Genomic DNA, 19,035 nt, shown 5'->3' on the forward strand with positions numbered 1-19,035 from the left:
TACAAGTCTAGGTAGGAATTTCTTTTTTTCTTTTTTTTTCTTTTTTTATTAACATATAATGTATTATTTGTTTCAGGGGTATAGGTCTGTGATTCATCAGTCTTACACAGTTCACAGCGCTCACCATAGTACCTACCCTCCCCAATGTCCATCACCCAGCCACCCCATCCCTCCCAAACCCCCCCTCCATTCCAGCAACCCTCAGTTTGTGTCCTGAGATTAAGAGTCTCTTATGGTTTGTCTCCCTCTCTGGTTTCGTCTTGTTTCATTTTTCTCTCCCTTCCCCTATGATCCTCTGTCTTTAAACTTAAGCTTCATGCATCAAGCTTTTCATAGGGATATGCCATAAAACTGAAGAGAAGATAATCACATCCAACCTTGCATTTGAAAATGATTCATCCAAGTTCTGGCAGAGCCAAGGTACTAGGTTTGGTGCTCATTCTCTGTCTCAGATTTCAGGGCCATTTTTTCAGTTCCAGACCCTAAGACCTTTATCTCAGATGTAAACCTCAGAACTTTGAGGGGGCCTATGAAACTCCTGAATTGTTACACAAAATTTTGCATGTATGTGCATATTTTTAGAGAATGAATATTTAGTTTTCTTTAGACTCTCAAAGGAGTTCATAACCCCTAAAAAGTTAGGAAATGCTAGTTTGGACTGAGTTTCTATGAGTGAACTGGGCATTAAGCCCTTTGGGAGATCAGAGGGAAGCAAGCTGTTAGCTTGACCTGAAAGCTCCAGCAATAGTAAAAAGTGAAGCTGGGGTTTTATATTTCTCCCTGCCTGCCTGCTTAATCTCCTTTGTGGAGAGCATGAGAAGAGGTAATAAAGAGAAACAAAAGCTAGATTATTTCTATGTGTTCTGTTTATATGATGTCAGATAACCTATTTAGCATAAACTCTTGCCTTTTAACCGGTTGTTTCAGTGTCATGCAGAGGTAGTCTGATACAGTGGGGAAAGTATTGGCTTTAGAGACAAACAGACCTGGATTCAAATCCAGACTCCACCACTTTGGGACAATTTACTCAACTTCTTTGGGCCTCTGTTTTCTAATTTATAAAATAGGAATTATAGGAACTACTTATTAATGTTGTATAGGTTAAATGGGGTAAGGCAAAGAGCCTAGTAAATAGAAGGGGCATAATAAATAGTAGAAAATTTTTAATTAGAATTCACTATTATCACCATAGACACAATCTTTCTACTCCCATTTTTTAATTCCTTCTACTTATTTCTCTCTGTTCTGCTAAATCTATTTATTTTCCTGGTTGGTCCCTTTCTTCCATCTTCCTTGCTTCCCCTCTTTCTTTTCCAATATCTTTCTACCTTCCTCTATTTACTCTCTCTCCTTCTCTCACTATATATGTCTCCCTGCTATTCACCTATCAGGAAAGAGGGAAATATGAAGCAACTTGAAGGATTCAAGACATGAATAGTCAAGGGAAAATAAAAGCCATATTTCAAGGATATCAGGTCTCTTTATTGAAGTTCTGCATCTTCACCTGAAATCTCATCTATAAATATGTAATTACCTCTAAACTTACCATATCCCCTTGAATGGCTCAATCTCAGCCAAAATCAATGTCAGGTTTCCTGTTGCACTCTGAGCTGAAAATAAGTCCCTGGGTACCATGGAGATTTGAAGTTCTCCTTAAGCTCTTGAGCTTTTACGTAAATGAAAAGCCAAACATCCAAGCAATATTTACCCAAGAACTTGTTTGCTACATTAATTAGTTAAAATATGATGCAAGCCCCCTTACCAATGCCATAGAGACAGAGGGCTAATTTAAAAATCTCCTTTAAAGCAGAAAACAGTAGGAAAGGGTACATAAATGCCTTAAATATTTTATTTTAACTTAAAACATAAATGTGCATTCCTTTCCCAATATTTTGATGTAGGACCAAGGCCTACATTATAATTTTTCTTGTATAAAACTCACTCATAAGTGTCATCAATGATTTCTAGTTTCAGTTCTTTTGACATGGAGTAAGAGCCTATAGGCACTGGTAAAGCATACTGACTGAAGAATCCTATATTGTGTGATCTTATTCCCAATTATTTATAGATGTCATAAACCCATTTGGCTTGATAGCCCCATTTTTAGTGACATGGATTTACTGAATTTTTCCAAATCAGTTTAGTATTCTCTTGTTTTTATTATTAAATGTATCATATAAAAATAACTTATAATGTGTATGTAAAATATAGAGAATAAACATTAAATGAAGATCCATGTATTCACAACCAGTTTAAGAAATATATCATCCCAAATAACTTTGAAGGCTCTTGTGTCAAGAACTGTGAAGGGTCTGAGATTTTACCCTACTTGTAAGCTGACAAGTTGGCCTGTCACAGTTTCATGGATGCTGACAAAAATCAATCTAGTTGTTTATCTTTATGCCAATACTACACTGTCATGATCACTGTAGTATTATATTAAGACTTGAAAATCAGCTAGTACAAGTCCTCCAAATTTGTTCTTTTTTTAATTTGTTTTGGCTAATTCAGGTTCTTTATATTTCCATGTAAATTTGAGAACTCTCTTTTCAATTTCAAAAAAAAAAAGCATACCGTCATTTTAACTGGGATTGAGTTAAATCTGTAGATAAAATTGTGAATAATTAACATTTTAATAATATAGAATCTTCCTTCTGATTCATGAAAACAATATATCTCTTTACTTATTTAGGTCTCCTTTGATTTTTCTTAGTTTTACACATCTTTTCTCAGATTAATCCATAAGTATTTAACATATTTTGAAGCTACCGTTAATGGCATTTTTTTCCATTGCAATTTTGATTGTTGCTAATATATAAAAATACAACAAATTTTTATTGATGTACAGTTGACACACAATGTTACATTAGTTTCAGGTGTACAACATAGTGATTCAACAACTCTATATGCTATGTTCACCACAAGTGTAGATACTATCTGTCATCATAAAACATTATTACAATGCCATTAGCTATATTCCCTATGCTGTAACTTTCATTCTTGTGACTTACTCATTTTATAATTGGAAGCCTGTACCTCCCACTCCTCTTCACCTATTTTGCCCATCCACCACCACCCTCTCCTCTGGCAACTGTCAGTTAGTTTTCTGTATTTATGGATCTGTTTCTATTTGTTTGTTTTGTTTCTTAGATTCTACATATAAGTGAAATCATAAGGTATTTGTTCTCTGTCAGACTTATTTCACTTAGCATAGAACCCTCCAGGTCCATCCATGTTGTTTGCAAATCTGAGATTTCATTCTTTTTTATGGCTGATTAATATACCATTATATATATATCTTCATCCATTCATCTATCCATGGACATTTATGTTGTTTCCATAACTTGGCTACTGTAAATAATGCTGCAATAAACATAGGGATGCATACATCTTTTCAAATAAGTGTTTTCATTTTCTTTGGGTAAAAACCCAGTAGTGGAAATATTGGATCATGTGGTACTTCTATTTTTAAATTTTTGAGGGACCTCCATACTGTTTTCTACAGTTGTTGCACCAGTTTACATCCCCACCAACAGTGTGTGAGGATTGCTTTTTCTCCATACCAACACTTGTTATTTCTTGTCTTTTTTATTCTAGCCATTCTAACAGGTATAAGGTAATATATCATTATGGTTTTGATTTACATTTTCCTAGTGATTAGTGCTGTTGAGCATATTTTCCTGTGTCTATTGCCCATCTATGTTTTCTAAGAAAAATGTCTATTTAGGTCCAATTAAGTGGGATTTATCCCAGGCATATGAAGATGTTTCAATATCCACAAATCAATGTGATATATCACATTAACAAAATGGAGGATAAAAACCATACGATTACCTCAATAGATGCAGAAAAAGCATCTGACAAAACTTAACATCTGTTCATGATAAAAATTCCCATCAAAGTGGGCTTAGATGGACCATTCCTCAACATAATGAAGGCCATAAATGGCAAACACACAGCTAACATCATACTCAATGGTGAAAAGCTGAAATCTTTTCCTCTATAATCAGGAACAAGACAAAGATGGCCACTCTCACCACTTTTATTCAACATAGTACTAGAAATCCTAGCCACAGCAATCAGAAAAGAAAAAGAAATAAAAGACATTCAAATTGGTAAGGAAGAAGTAAAACTGTCACTGTTGCAGATGACATGATACTACACACAGAAAACCCTACAGACTCCAGCAATAAACTACTAGAACTAATACATAAATTCAGTAAAGTGCAGGATACAAAATTAATATACAGAAATCTGTTGTGCTTCTTTATACACTAATAATGAAGTTGCAGAAAGAGAAATTAAGAAAATAATCTCATTTATAATTTCACCAAAAAGAATAGAATACCTAGGAATAAACTTAACCAAGGAGGTGAAAGACCTGTGCTCTGAAAACTATAGGTCACCAATGAAAGAAATTGAATATGACATAAAAATGGAAAGATATACCATGCTCATGGATTGAAACAATTAATATTGTTAAAATGTCCATATTACCCAAAGTAATCTACAGATTCAGTACAATCCCCATCAAAAAACTAATAGTATCTTTCACTAAACTAGAGCAAATAATTCTAAAATTTGTATGGAACCACAAAGACCCCTAATAGCCAATGCACTCTTGAGAAAACAGAACAAAGCTGGAGGTTTCATAATCCCAGATTTAAAGATATACTACAAAACTATAGTAATTAAAACAATATGGCACTGGCACAAAAATAGACACACAGATCAATGGAACAGAATAGAGAGCTCAGAAACAAACACATGCTTATATTGTCAATTAACCTCTGACAAAAGAGGCAAGAATATACAATGGAGAACACAGGCTCTTCAATAAACGGTGCTGGGAAAACTGGATAACTGCATGCAAAAGAATAAATGTGAACCACTTTCTTACACCATACACAAAAATAAACTCAAAATGGATTATAGACTTAAATATGAGACCTGAAACCACAAAACCCCTTAAAGGAAACATAGGCAGTAATCTCTTAGACATCAGCCTTACAACATTTTTCTAGATATGTTTCCTCAAGCAGGGGAAACAAAAATAACTGAGACTACATCAAAAAAAATTTTTTGTACAGAAAACTACCAACAAAATGAAAAGGCTACCTATTGAATGGGAGAAGATATTTGCAAAGAATATATCTGATAGTGGGTTAATATCCAAAATATATAATTTATACAACTCAACACCAAAATAACCAAATAATCTGATTTTTCTATGTTGATCTTCTATCCTGAACCTCTGCTAAATTCACTTAGTTTTAGTAGCTTTTTTTGGTAGATTCCATCAGATTTTCTACATAGAAGATCATATTGTCTTAAAATCATGACATTTTAAATCATGACATTTTCTACATAGAAGATCATATAGTCTTAAAATCATTTAGTTTTAGTTCTCCCTTTCCTGTCTGGATTTCTCTTTCTTGCTATATAGCAATGGACAGAACTGCCAGTCTACAGTTGAATATAAGTAGTAAAAGATTACTTTCTTGCATTGTTTCATGATCTCAGGGCAGAAACATACTTTCACCTTTACTTATTAAGTTAGCTGTAAGTTTTCTGGCTGGCACACTTTATCAGGTTAAGATTTCCTTCTATTCCTGGTCTGCTGAGAATTTTTATCAAAAATGGATGGTGGATTTTGTCAAATGCTTTATCTGTGTCTATTATGATGATCATACAGTTTTTCTGTTTTCATCTGTTAATTACATTCATCTTTGAGAATCAGCTTGTCAATTTCCAAAAAAAAAAAAAAAAAAAGGATACCATACTACCATACTCTGCCTCGTGAGCTCTAATTACCCTTTCCTCCCCAGACTCTCAGCTTCATCTCCTCTAATTACAGAGATTAGTGGGCTCAGTCTGGGTTTCCCTCCTTGTGCCATGGGCTGAATACTCTAGACAGTAATCTAGGACTCACCTTATTTTTTTTCCTGTCTCTCAGGTATTACCACCTTTCCTTCAGTGATACCCAATGTCCTGAAAATTAATATTTTATATGCTTTGTCCAGGTTTTTTAGTTGTTTTAGGTAGAAGGGCAAATGAAGTTCCTATTATTCCATCTTGGTTACAGGCAGAACCCTGTGGGTATTGAATTTTGTCAAATGCTTTTGCAGTGTCTATTTGAGAGGAATCTATAATTTCCTGCCTAAGGCCTATTAATGTTGTGAACTACATTGCTTGATTTTCAAATAGGAAATCAAACTTTCAATACAGAGATGAAAATAAACCATGAGTTAGTATCTTTTTGTATATTGCTAGATTCTATTTGCTAATATTTTGTTATGGATTTTTGTTCATGAGGTATATTAGCCTATAGTTTCCTTGTCTTTTATTTTTCTGATTTCACATCAGGGAAATTCTGGCCTCATAAAATGTGCCATGAAATGTCCCCCTCCTCCTCTATTTTCTAAATGAGTTTGTGTACAGTTGATATTATTTCTTAAATATTTGGTAGAATTTACCAGTCAAGGCATTTGGGATTGGTGTGCAGAGGTTTTTAATTATAAATTCAATTTTAAAAATTGATGTAAAGATATTTAGATTTTCTACATCTTCTGTAGTTTTCATCCACTGAATTTTAAACTTTAATTACAGTATTTTTTTTTATTTCTAGGAATTCTATTTCATTACAATTCAAGTCCGCTGGTTCATTTTTATACTTTCTTGTTCTCTAGAGAAATTTGAACCTTATGTCTTATTTTTTAAACATAGAAGACATACTTTATAAACAGTTTAAAGAAATAATTTGTGTCTCATAAATCCAACATCTGAAGACTTTTGGGGATACTACTGTTTTTCGTTTCTGCTGGTGCTCATTCCTGGTGCCTTGATATATTTTGTGCATAGTAATTTTGACAGTGGGTTATTCATTATTCTTGGAAAATTATTTTGGGACATTCTTTTTACTTTTTTATTTAGGTGAAATTCACATAAGAGTAATCATCTTGAAGCGAAGAACTCAGTGATATTTAGTACATTCACAATGTTATACAATCACCATATCTACCTAGTTCTCAAATATTTTTGTCAACCCAAAATTAAAGCTCATGCCCATAAAGCAGTTAATTCCCTGGCAAGCACTAACCTGCTTTTCATTATTGATGGATTTATCTATCCTGGACATTTTACATTAATAGAATCACACAATACGTGGTGTTTTGTGTCTGGGTTCTTTCACAGCATGTTTTCAAGCTTCGTCCACGTTGCAACATGTACCAGCATTTCATTAATTTTTATGGCTGAATAATACCCCTGTGTGAATAATTTGCTCACCTACTCATTCATTAATGGGTATTTGGATCATTTCTACCTTTTGACTATTGTAAATAGTGCTGCTATGAACATTCAGGTGCAAGTATTTGTTTGAATACCAGGGTTGAATTATTTTGGGTATATAACAAAGGGGTGAAATTCCTGGGTTGTCTGGCAATTACATGTTTAACTATTGAGTCACATTCAATAGTTTTTATTTTTCTAGAAGTCTGTTTATTTCATCTAATTTTTTAACGGTATTAGTATGAAGTGCTTTGTAATATTCTTATTAATCTCTGCTATATCTCTATTTAAGTCCTTTATTTTATTCCTAATATTGCTCATTCAACTTGGTTTTCACAGAAATAACAATTTTACTTTTGTAGTCATGTTCCACTGATTGTCATAATATTAAAATTAAATTATGGAATTACAATAGCAAGTTCAATTGGCCCAAACAGGTTTGGAAAAAAATACAACCCTACCTTGTCTCTTATACCTCTCAATTGGTGGCAGCAAGACTATTCTGACTTAATAGAGAGGAGTTTATCAGTTGCAAGCATTGAGTAAGCCCTGGGCATCAGTCAATAGGTTCTCCAGAGGGACTGGAATGTAGAGACACAATTTTTAGCATATATCAAATTCTCTGTATGTAGGATGAAAAGAGGTATGTTTCAATTTGCTGAAAAGCGTTTTAAAAATTTGAGTATAGTTGACAGACAATGTTACATTAGTTTCCGGTGTACAATACAGTGATTTAACAAGTTTAAAAATTATGCCATGTTCACCACAAGTGTAGCTACCAAATATGCTTTTCAACCCCTATGTACTGTTTTTCACATTCTCTAGTAATATAGTATTTCTGGTAGGGTTTTTTGTTTTGTTTTTTTGTTTTTTTGTTTGTTTGTTTGTTTGTTTCAGAAAAAGAGAAACTGTTAAGTTTGAGGGTTTCTCATATATTAATGAGCTTCCACATTCTTAAAATCCTAAATTTTATATACCCATGTGCAAATTCTTGACCTATGTAATGAAGATTTCTCTAAAAATAATTCATGTCACCTACATAAAATAACCTTGCAAAAATTCTATTTTGATGTCCATGCCATTAAAAAAATGTTATTTGTGTATTTTTTAAATTCCAGTATAATTAACATATAGCATTGTATTAGTTTCATGTGTACAATATAGTGATTCAACAATTCAATACATTACTCAGTGCTCATCGCAATAAGCGTACTCTTAATTCCCTTCACCTAGCTCACTCATCCCCCCACTCACCTCCCCTCTGGCAACCACCAGTTTGTTCTCTGTATTTAAGAGCATGTGTTTTTTTTTTTGTTTGTCTCTTTTTTTTCTTTATTTGTTTTCTTTCTTAAAGTCCACATATGAGTGAAATCATATTGGATTTGTCTTTCTCTGATTTATTTCATTTAGCATTATAGCCTCTAGATCCATCCATGTTGTTGCAAATGGCAAAATTTCATTTTTTATGGTTGAGTAATAGTGTGTGTGTGTGTGTGTGTGTGTGTGTGTGATCTATCCATCTATCGACAGATGAACACTTGGGTTCCATATCTTGGCTATAGTAAATAATGCTGCAATAAGCATAAGGGTGCATATATCTTTTTGAATTAGTGTTTTTGTTTTTTTTGGCAAGGAAAACCAAAGCAAAATTAAACTATTGGCACTATACCAAAATATAAATATTTTGACAGTGAAGGAGACCATCAACAAAAGACAACCCACTGAATGGGAGAAGATATTTGCAAATGATATATCCAATAAAGTGTTAAGATCCAAAGTATATAAAGAACTTCTACAACTCAACACCAAAAAAATCCAATTAAAAATGTGCCATGACCATTTTGAAAAGAAGACCAAAATTTTGCTTTGGGTTTGGCCCCAAATGGGGACTAATAACTGTCATCCTAAAACTGAAGTTAACTAGATCATGAGCTTTCTATAAACATAATCCAAGAAAGCTGACTTGGTAAGCAGTAAGGAGAAATGCTGTGAAAACATCTTACATTAACTCATCATTTTTAAAAGATTTTATTTATTTGAGAGAGAGACAGAGCACGAGCGGGGGGAGGGGCAGAGGGAGAGGGAGAGAGACTAAGCACACTCCCTGCTGAGTGGGGGAGCCCAATGCAGGGCTCCATCCCAGGACCCTGAGATCATGACCTGAGCCAAAGTCAGACACTTAACTGACTGAGCCACCCAGGTGCCCCAACTCATCATTGTCTTTAAAAAGATATAAACCACACCAGAGGCTGGCCAATAACAGGTGCAACATAATAAGAAACATATATTTGGTCTCTGCCCTCTGCTTCTGAAACAGAGCTCCAAACTGTGGAAGGAGCCGAGATACCCTTCAACAGATGAATGGATAAAGAAGATGTGGTTCAGATATACAATGGAATATTACTCAGCCATCAGAAAGGATGAATACCCAACTTTTACATCCACATGGATGGGACTGGAGGAGATTATGCTCAGTGAAATAAGTCAAGCAGAGAAAGACAATTATCATATGGTTTCACTCATATGTGGAACATAAGGAATAGCGTGGAGGACATTAGGAGAAGGAAGGGAGGGAAAACTGAATGGGAAGAAATCAGAGATGGAGACAAACCATGAGAGACTCTGGACTTCAGGAACCAAACTTAGGGTTACAGAAGGGAGGAGGGTGGTAACCGGGTGATGGGTATTAGGAAGGGTACATGTGGTGATGAGCACTGGGTGTTATACGCAACTAATGAATCATTGAACACTACATCAAAAACTAATGATGTACTATATGCTGCCTAATTGAACATAATAAAAAAATTACTTAAAAAAAAGAAGAAGAAAAAGAGCTCCTAAAATTCTTATAATTTCCTGAGTGACAGGTGTGCTAGGAGCACTGCTATCTCTAATATTTGGTCTTTCACCATGGTTCCTGACACAGAATTCCTTGTAATTTCCTGAATGATGGAGGTGATAGGAGCAACTTAACACAGAGCTCCTAAATCCCTTGGAATTTTAGGGTAATAGGAGCATTTTTTGTTCTAATGAGGAGACTTTTGGTATACCCCTAGATAGCTATACCTTCTAGGTATACCCCTAGAAGGAGGACTGATCACCAGAAAGATGAAGCCATGATTAGAAGCTTGAAATTTTCAGTTCCATTACCATCCTGTGTGGAGGGAAGAGGGACTGGAGATTGTATTAATATTTGATCATGCCTACATGGTGAATGAAGCCTTTATGAAAATCCCTAATTATGGAGCTTAGAGAGCTTCTGGGTTAGTGAACACATCCATGTGCCAGGAGTGTTGTACAGCCCAATTCCATGGAGACAGAAGCTCCAGCTCTCAGCACCTTTCCAGAACTCACTCTATGTACCTCTTCATTGGGCTGTTCATTGTATCCTCTATAATGTTATTTATAATAAACCAGTAAATGTAAATAGATATTCTTCTAAGTTTTGAGAGCTTTTCCAACAAATTATCAAATCTGAGGAGGTTCATGCGGGAACCCCTAACTTTGTAGCCAAGTCAAAGAGATGTTTGGATACCCTAGGGACCCACTACTTGCCAATGGTATCAAAAGTGAGGGCAGTCTTGTGGAACTGAACATTTAAACATGTGAAATCTGATACTAACTCTGAGTAATTAATGTCAGAATTGAGTTAAATTACAGGACATCCACTTAGAGTTCAGAGTTGGAAAATTGTTTGGTGTGAGGAAAAAAAGCTATATATTTGGTATCAGAAGTGTTGTGAGTAGAGAAACACTTTTCCTTTAACATGAAAGATAGCAAGTATTGTAAATAATCAACAGATGAACATTATTACACATTAGAGCTAATAATAACACTGTTCTTTGAGTTTAAAGATGACATAAAAGAAACACAGATATTATCATCTGGGCTCTCAAGATTTCTATACAATTCTTTCTCCGGTTGGCAAACTCTTCCATTCCAAACAACTGCTGTTTTAAGCTTGCACAAACTTCTCCCATCACAGTCAGACTCAACAGAATGTCTTGCTTCCTTTATCAGAGGGGGGAAAAAAGGTACCTTTAAGTGTGAAATCCATCAAATTTCCTGCCTTAATACTCTAATATTTCTAATAATAGCAACTATATTTTCCTCCTTTCATCTTTCAGAGGTCAATGTTTCCCCATTCCAATTCAAGGCTGTCTTGGCCAAAGCTAATACATCCTTTCCAAGACTTACATATTTTCACATCCAGCGCCAGCTCATTCACATATTTACATTTTCATTATCACTCCTATGATTATGACAATGGCCTCCACCTCTACACTGGAATGCACTCCCTTCCATATCCACTTCCTTCCATATTGAACTCCATCAATGGTCCCTTCTCTCTCCTGTGTCTCCCTGTTTCCCATTGATTTCCTTAATAAAATGGATTGATTGGTTGCTGATTTCATTGAACATCACTAATTGTGGACACTATAAAAAATTGGAAAACAGACAAAAAGAAAAAATATACTTTAAAGATACCCATAATCTCGGGTGCCTGGGTGGCTCAGTTGTTAAGCGTCTGCATTCAGCTCAGGTCATGATCTTGGGGTCCTGGGATCGAGTCCCGCATTGGGCTCTCTGCTCAGCAGGGAGCTGTTTCTCCCTCTCCCACTCCCCCTGCTGTGTTCCCTCTCTTGCTGTCTCTCTCTGTGTGTCAAATAAATAAATAAAATCTTTAAAAAAAAAGATACCCATAATCTCAACACCCAGAGATAGATATTCTTGATACCTTGATGTCTATCTTTTTCCTCTCCATCTCCAATATTTGTTGTGGTAGCCAGCCTCCAAGACAGTCCCCAGTGATTCCCACCTGCTGGTATTCACACCCTTGTATAGTTCTTTCCCACATTGTAACAGGGTTTGTCTGTTTGACAAATATCAGATGACAGAAGTGATAGTATGGCATTTCTGAGATCAGGTTAAGGAAGACTGTTTTTTTTTCTTTGTCTCTCTCTCTACACTCTTTTGGATGACTCACTGTAAGAGAAGCCAGCTGCCATGTCATGGAAACATTCAGGCAGCTATTGGTTTGCCCATATGGTAAGGAAAAGAAACCTCTGGCCAATAGCCATGGAGGAATTGAGAGATGACAACAACCATGTGAGTGAATTTGGAAGTGGATTCTTTGACCCAGTCAAGCCCTGATATGACCACAGCCCTAGCCAACAACTTGTCAGCAAATATGTGAGGGGCTCTGAGCCAGAGCCACTCACGTAAGCCATTCCCATAATCCTGACCCTCGAAAACGATGATATCATAAAGTTTTTTGTTTGAAGCTATTAAGTTTTGGTATAATTGGTTATGCAGCAATAGATAATTATTACCATAGTGTTCAGGAACCAGCTTCTTTCAAGAATATATTTCCATGTACAGAAATCTGTTGCATTTCTATACACTAATAATGAAGCAACAGAAAAATAAATTAAGAAAGCAATCCCATTTACAAATGCAGCAACAATAATAAAATACCTGGGATATACTTAACCAAGGAGATGAAAGACCTGTACTCTGAAAACTATAAAACACTGATGAAAGAAAATGAAGACAACACAAATGGAAAGATATTCCATGATCATGACTGTGAAAATGTCCATACTACCCAAAGCAATCTACAGATTTTATGCAATCCCTATCAAACTACATTTTTTACAGAACTAGAACAAATGATCCTAAAATTTGGATGGAACTACCAAAGACACAGAATAGCCAAAACAATCTTGAAAAAAAAAAAAGCTAAAGGTATCACAATTCCAGATTTCAAATCATACTACAAAATTATAGTAATCAAAACAGTATGGTACTGGCACAAAAATAAACACATAGATCAATGGAACAGGATAGAAAGTCCAGAAACAAACTCACAATTATATGGTCAATTAATCTTTCACAAAAGAGGCAAGAATACGCAATGGGAAAGTCTCTTCAACAAATGATGTTGGGAAACTTGTCAGCTACATGCAAAAGAATGAAAGTGGACTTTCTTATACCATACACAAAAATAAACTCAAAATGTATCAAGGACCTACATATTAGACCCAAAACCATAAAAATCCTAGAAGAGAGCACAGGCAGTAATTTCTCTGACATCGACCATAGCAATATTTCTCTAGATATGTCTCCTGAGGCAAGGGAAATAAAAGCAAAAATAAACTATTGGGACTACATCAAAATAAAAAACTTCTGCACAGCAAAGCAAGCAATCAACAAAACTGAAAGACTACATACTGAATGGGAGAAGATATTTGCAATTGACATATCTGATAAAAAGTTAGTATCCAAAATTTACGAAGACCTGATACAACTCACCACCCAAAAACCAAATAATCCAATTTAAAAATTGGCAGAACACATAAACAGACATTTCTCCAAGGAAGACATCCAGATGGCCAAGAGACACATGAAAAGATGCTCAACAACACTCATCATCAGGGAAATGCAAATCAAAACAAAATGAGATATCCCCTCACACCTGTCAAAAACACAAGAAAGAAAAATGTTGACAAGGATATGAAGAGAAAGGAACCCTCTTGCACTGTTGGTGGAAATGCAAACTGGTGCAGCCACTCTGGAAAACAGTATGGAGGTTCTCCAAAAAATAAAAGTAGAACTACCCTACTATCCAGTAATCACACTACTGGGTATTTGCCCAAAGAATACAAAAACACTAATTCAAAAAGATATGCACCCCTATGTTTATAGCAGCCTTATTTACAATAACCAAATTATGGAAGCAACCCAAAGGTCCATCATTAGATGAATGGATAAAGAAGATGTGGTGTATATATATACAATGGAATATTACTCAGCCATAAAAAAATGAAATCTTGCCATTTGCAAAACGTGATGGAGCTAGAGAGAATAATGTTAAGCAAAACAAGTCAGTCAGAGAAAGACAAATACCATATCATCTCACTCATGTGGAATTTAAGAAACAAAACGAATGAAAGGAAAAGAGAGAAAGACAAGCCAGGAAACGGACTCTGAACTACAGAGAACAAACTGATGGTTACCAGAGTGGAGGGGTTGGGGGGATGGGTGAAATACGTGATGGGGATTAAAGTGTACAGTTGTCACGATGAGCACTGAGTAATGTATAGAATTGTTGAATCACTATATTCTACACCTAAAACTAATATAACACTGTATGTTAACCACACTGGAATTAAAATTTAAAACTTAATGAAAATGAAAAAACAAAATAAAACAACAAGGAATATATTCCCATATATGGCAATCCCACAGCTAACATCATATTCAGTGGTGAAAAGCTGAAGGCTTTTTATCTAAGACCAGGAACAAGACAAGGATGCTCAGTCTCACCACTACTATTCAACATAGTACCGGAAGTCCTAGCTAGAGCAAGCAGAAAAGAAACAGAAATAAAAGGCATCCAAATTGGCAAGAAAACATTTAAGTTGTCTCTATTTGAAAATGACATAATATTATATACAGAAAAACCTAAAGACTCCATCAAAAAACCATTAGAACCAATAAACAAATTCAGTAATATTGCAGGATACAAAATTAGTATACAAAAGTTAGTTACATTTCTATATACTAACAAGAAACCATCCAAAAAAAGAAATTAAGAAAACAATCCCATTTATAATAGCATCAAAAAAATAAAATACTTAGGAATAAATTTAACCAAGGAAGTGAAAGATCTACACACTGAAAACTGTAAGACATTGATGAAAAAAATTGGAAGACATAAAGAAAAAGAAAGCTATCCCATGTTCCTGGATTGGAAGAATTAATACTGTGAAAATGTCCATAATACCTAAAGTGATATACAGATTCAATGCAATACCCATCAAAATTCCAATGGCATTTTTTTCACAGGAAAATAAAAACACTCTAAAATTTGTATGGAATCACAAAAGATCCCAAATAGCCAAAGCAATCTTGAGAAAGAACAAAGCTGGAAGCATCATCACACTTCCTTGTTTCAAGTTATATTACAAAGCTATAGTAATAAAAACAGTATGGTACTAACATAAAAACAGATACAGACCAATGGGACAGAATATAGGGCCCAGAAATAAACCCACATATATATGATAAACTAATCTTTGACAAGAATACACAGTGGGGAAAGGACAGTCTCTTTAATAAATGGTGCAGGGAAAACTGGAAATCCACATAGGAAAGAGTGAAATTTTACTCTTATCTTACACTGTACACAAAGATTAACTGGACATGGATTAAAGACATAAATATAAGACCTGCTACCATAAAACTCCTAGAAGAAAACATAGGGGAAAAGCTCCTTATCATTGGTCTTGGCAATGACTTTTTGGAAATGACACCAAAAGAAAAAAACATCCAAGTGAGACTACCTCAAACTAAAATGCTTCTGTGCGGCAAAAGAAACTATTAATACAATGAATAGGTAGCCTACAGAATAGAAGAAAATATTTACAAACCATATATCTGATAAGGGGTTAATATCCAAAATATATAAGGAATTCACACGATTCAAAGCAAAAAAAGAAATACCTTATTAAAAAGTGGGCAAATGACCTGAATAGACAATTTCCCCTTAAAAAGACATACAAATGGCCAACAGGTATATGAAATGGTACTCAACATCTGTAATCACCAGGGAAATGCAAATCAAAACTACAATGAAATATTATCTCACACTTCTTAAGATGCCTATTATCAAAAAACCAAGCAATAAATGTTGATGAGGGTGTGGAGAAAAGAGAACCCTTGTATACTGTTGGTGGAAATGTAAATTGGTACAGTTGTGAAAAACAGTATGGATATTCCTTTAAAATTTAAAAATAGAACTGCCATATGATCCAGCAATCTCACTTCTGGGCATGTATCCAAAAGATATGAAGGTCAGTATTTCAAAGATATAGCTGCCCTCCCATGTTCATTGTAGCATTATTCATAATAACTAAGATATGGAACCATTTAAGTGTCAGTGGATGAATGGATAAAGAAAATGTGATATACACACACACAATGCAATATTATTCAGCCATAAAAAAGGGAAGTCCTGCCATTTGCAAAAACATGAATGAACCTGGAAGATATTAGGCTAAGTAAAATAAGCCAGAAATAAAGACAAATACTGTATGATCTCAATTATATGTAGAATCTAAAAAAGTAAATCTCATAAAATCAGAGAGTAGAACACTGGTTGCCACGGCTTGTGGGGGGGTGGCAGGGGAGGGAGAGATATTGGTGAAAGCAGAGGAAACTTCCAGTTATAAGATGAATAAGTTCTGGGTGTCTAATGTACACTATGGTAATTATTATTAATATTTTATCATATACTTAAAATTTGTTGAGAGTAGATTTTAAGTGATCGCCCCCCCCCCCACAAAAATGGTAACTATATGAAGTGAGGGATGTGTTAATTTACTCAATTGTAATAATTTTATAATGTGTGTGTATATATATATATATATAAAATCATCACATTGTACACCTTAAAAAATCATGTTGTACAACCTAAATATATATAATTTTTATTTGTCAATCATACCTCAATGAAGCTGGGAAAAATTAAAAAGAACATATTTCCAGGTCTATAACTATGAGCTCTATATTATTATAATTAATGTCTGTTATATTTTATTTTAAAGATAAATCATAATTTGCCCAATTGATCCCCTACTATTTCATACTTAGGTTGCTTCCAAATTACAAACGATATTATGAATATAACTGATATATCTATAGAGTAAATATTATAGATTAATAGCATTATTTCATTGGAATAAATTACTGAAAGTAGAATCGCTCATTTAAAGTCTATAAATGTTTTTAAACTTTTAAAATACATGATCAAATTCCCTCCCACAAACACTTTTTTTTTTTAAAGATTTTATTTATTTATTTGACAGAGAGAGAGAGAGAGACAGCGAGAGAGGGAACACAAGCAGGGGGAATGGGAGAGGGAAAAGCAGGCTCCCCGCTGAGCAGGGAGCCCGATGTGGGGCTCGATCCCAGGACCCTGGGATCATGACCTGAGCCAAAGGCAGACGCTTAACCATCTGAGCCCCCCAGGCGCCCCCTTTTATGTCTTAAAGTCTGCCTTAGAGAGAACACCAATGAGGAATGGGACTAAACCATGATGCACAACTTGCTGTATCTGATCCTGGCGACGAGCTGTGATGTTTGTCATTGTCCACATAGCTTCCTTCTGAATATTAGTTTTGGGGTTTGTTAGGAGGCTGGGAAAAACAGCAAGTGCTCCTGCATCTATTACAACCTGAGTCTGTTCATCTGTCCCAGTGACAATATTTCCTATGGCTCTTAGCACAGGAGTCACAATGGGCAATTCAGTAGCTCCTAGAAGCTTCACAAGCTGGGGCACAACTCCTGTTTTCACAACCATTTCAATCCGTTCATTTGGACCGTCAGTAAGGTAGGAAATGGCCCAGGAGGTATCTGCCAATACCTCTGGTTCATCATGATGCAGGAGACGAACTAAGGTAGGAAGAATCTGCTCAACAGCATCTAATGGGGGTGCAGGATTCTTGTTGCGACAAAGGTTTGAAAGTGTCCAAGTAAGGTTACGTAAGTAACCACATACTAAAGATGACATATCAGGAACTGCAAGGAGAGCCAATAGTGGGTCAACTGCACCATACTTGATAACCAAGTCTCAAAAAACTGAACCATCACCTGCAATGTTTCCTAGAGCCCATACAGCTTGTTCACTGATGTGGGCATGGGAAGATGCCAACAGAGAATGAATGCTGGGATAGCACCTCCATCTACCACAGCCTTGGTCTGTGCTGACATCCCAGAAGCAATGTTAGTGAGAGCCCAAGCAGATTCAAACTGAATGGGACTACAATCAGTTCTGCCCAAGAAGGACACAAATTTTGGAATCAAACCAGCCCGGATTATGTTGTCTATGGGGGGCTCTTTTTCCCTAGAAAGCAGTTTACTAGCAGCTTGAGTAGCCTGGAGCTGGCTTTCCAAATTGTTGCTATTTATGCCTTTGACAATGTCATCAACAGACCAATTTACAGTGCCCTGGTTGTTGCGGTTTTCCTGTAGTGGAGAGGTAGCCTCATCAGGAAACGAGCTTACGTTTCTCCTTTTCAGCATCCGGTCATCCTTCTTAGTTTTCCTCAGCTCCACATTAACTTCTATTCGGCGCCGCCTCGTTTCTGTACTGTCTTTCTCCTTGTTTTTGAATCTGTTAAGGCAGGCAGCTGGTGAATTAGCATTCTCATTGGTGGACATGGTTATGAGACAAAGGGAGAAAGCCACACGGCCAGCACAGGCTTCCACAGGAGGCGGTCTGGGGCGCGCAGGCTGTGGGTCAGCTTGCCCTCAAAACATCCACCACGGATCACCCCAGAGACGGCGTTCTCTCTGTGTTTTTCTGTGTGTCCACCAATCACTGTGTGTGTCATTCTGTCTGTCCTCTCTTCTGTGTGCTCACCAGTCATTGGATTTAGGGCTCATGCTCATCCAGTATGACTTCACTTTAATTACATCTGCAAAGACCCTATTTTCAGTAAGGTCACACTCTTGACATTCCGAATGAACATGAATTTTGAGGGCACACTATTGGACCACTACATAACATTTATAATGTGCCTTCTTCTTTATTTCCTCTTATATTCTTGATTACTCTTGCCAGGGATTTTTCAACTTATGTGTCATTTCAAAATCTGACTCTTACTCTTACTTATCAGTTTTTCTGGGTTTCTATTTTCTGTCTCATTTCTTCTTTCATCTATAATAATTACTCATGCT

General features: G+C 35.6%; 1 pseudogene; it reads right to left on the reverse strand.

The window, feature by feature from the left end:
* Nucleotides 1–17,335: 17,335 nt before the first annotated feature.
* Nucleotides 17,336–18,516, reverse strand: LOC112810196 (importin subunit alpha-1 pseudogene; annotated as a pseudogene).
* Between the last annotated feature and the right edge of the window lie 519 nt (nt 18,517–19,035).

The sequence above is a fragment of the Callorhinus ursinus genome, unplaced genomic scaffold (assembly GCF_003265705.2).
Source record: "Callorhinus ursinus isolate GAN/ISIS: 27379988/994484 unplaced genomic scaffold, GSC_fseal_2.0 scaffold65, whole genome shotgun sequence".
In the NCBI taxonomy this organism is placed as follows: Eukaryota; Metazoa; Chordata; class Mammalia; order Carnivora; family Otariidae; genus Callorhinus; species Callorhinus ursinus.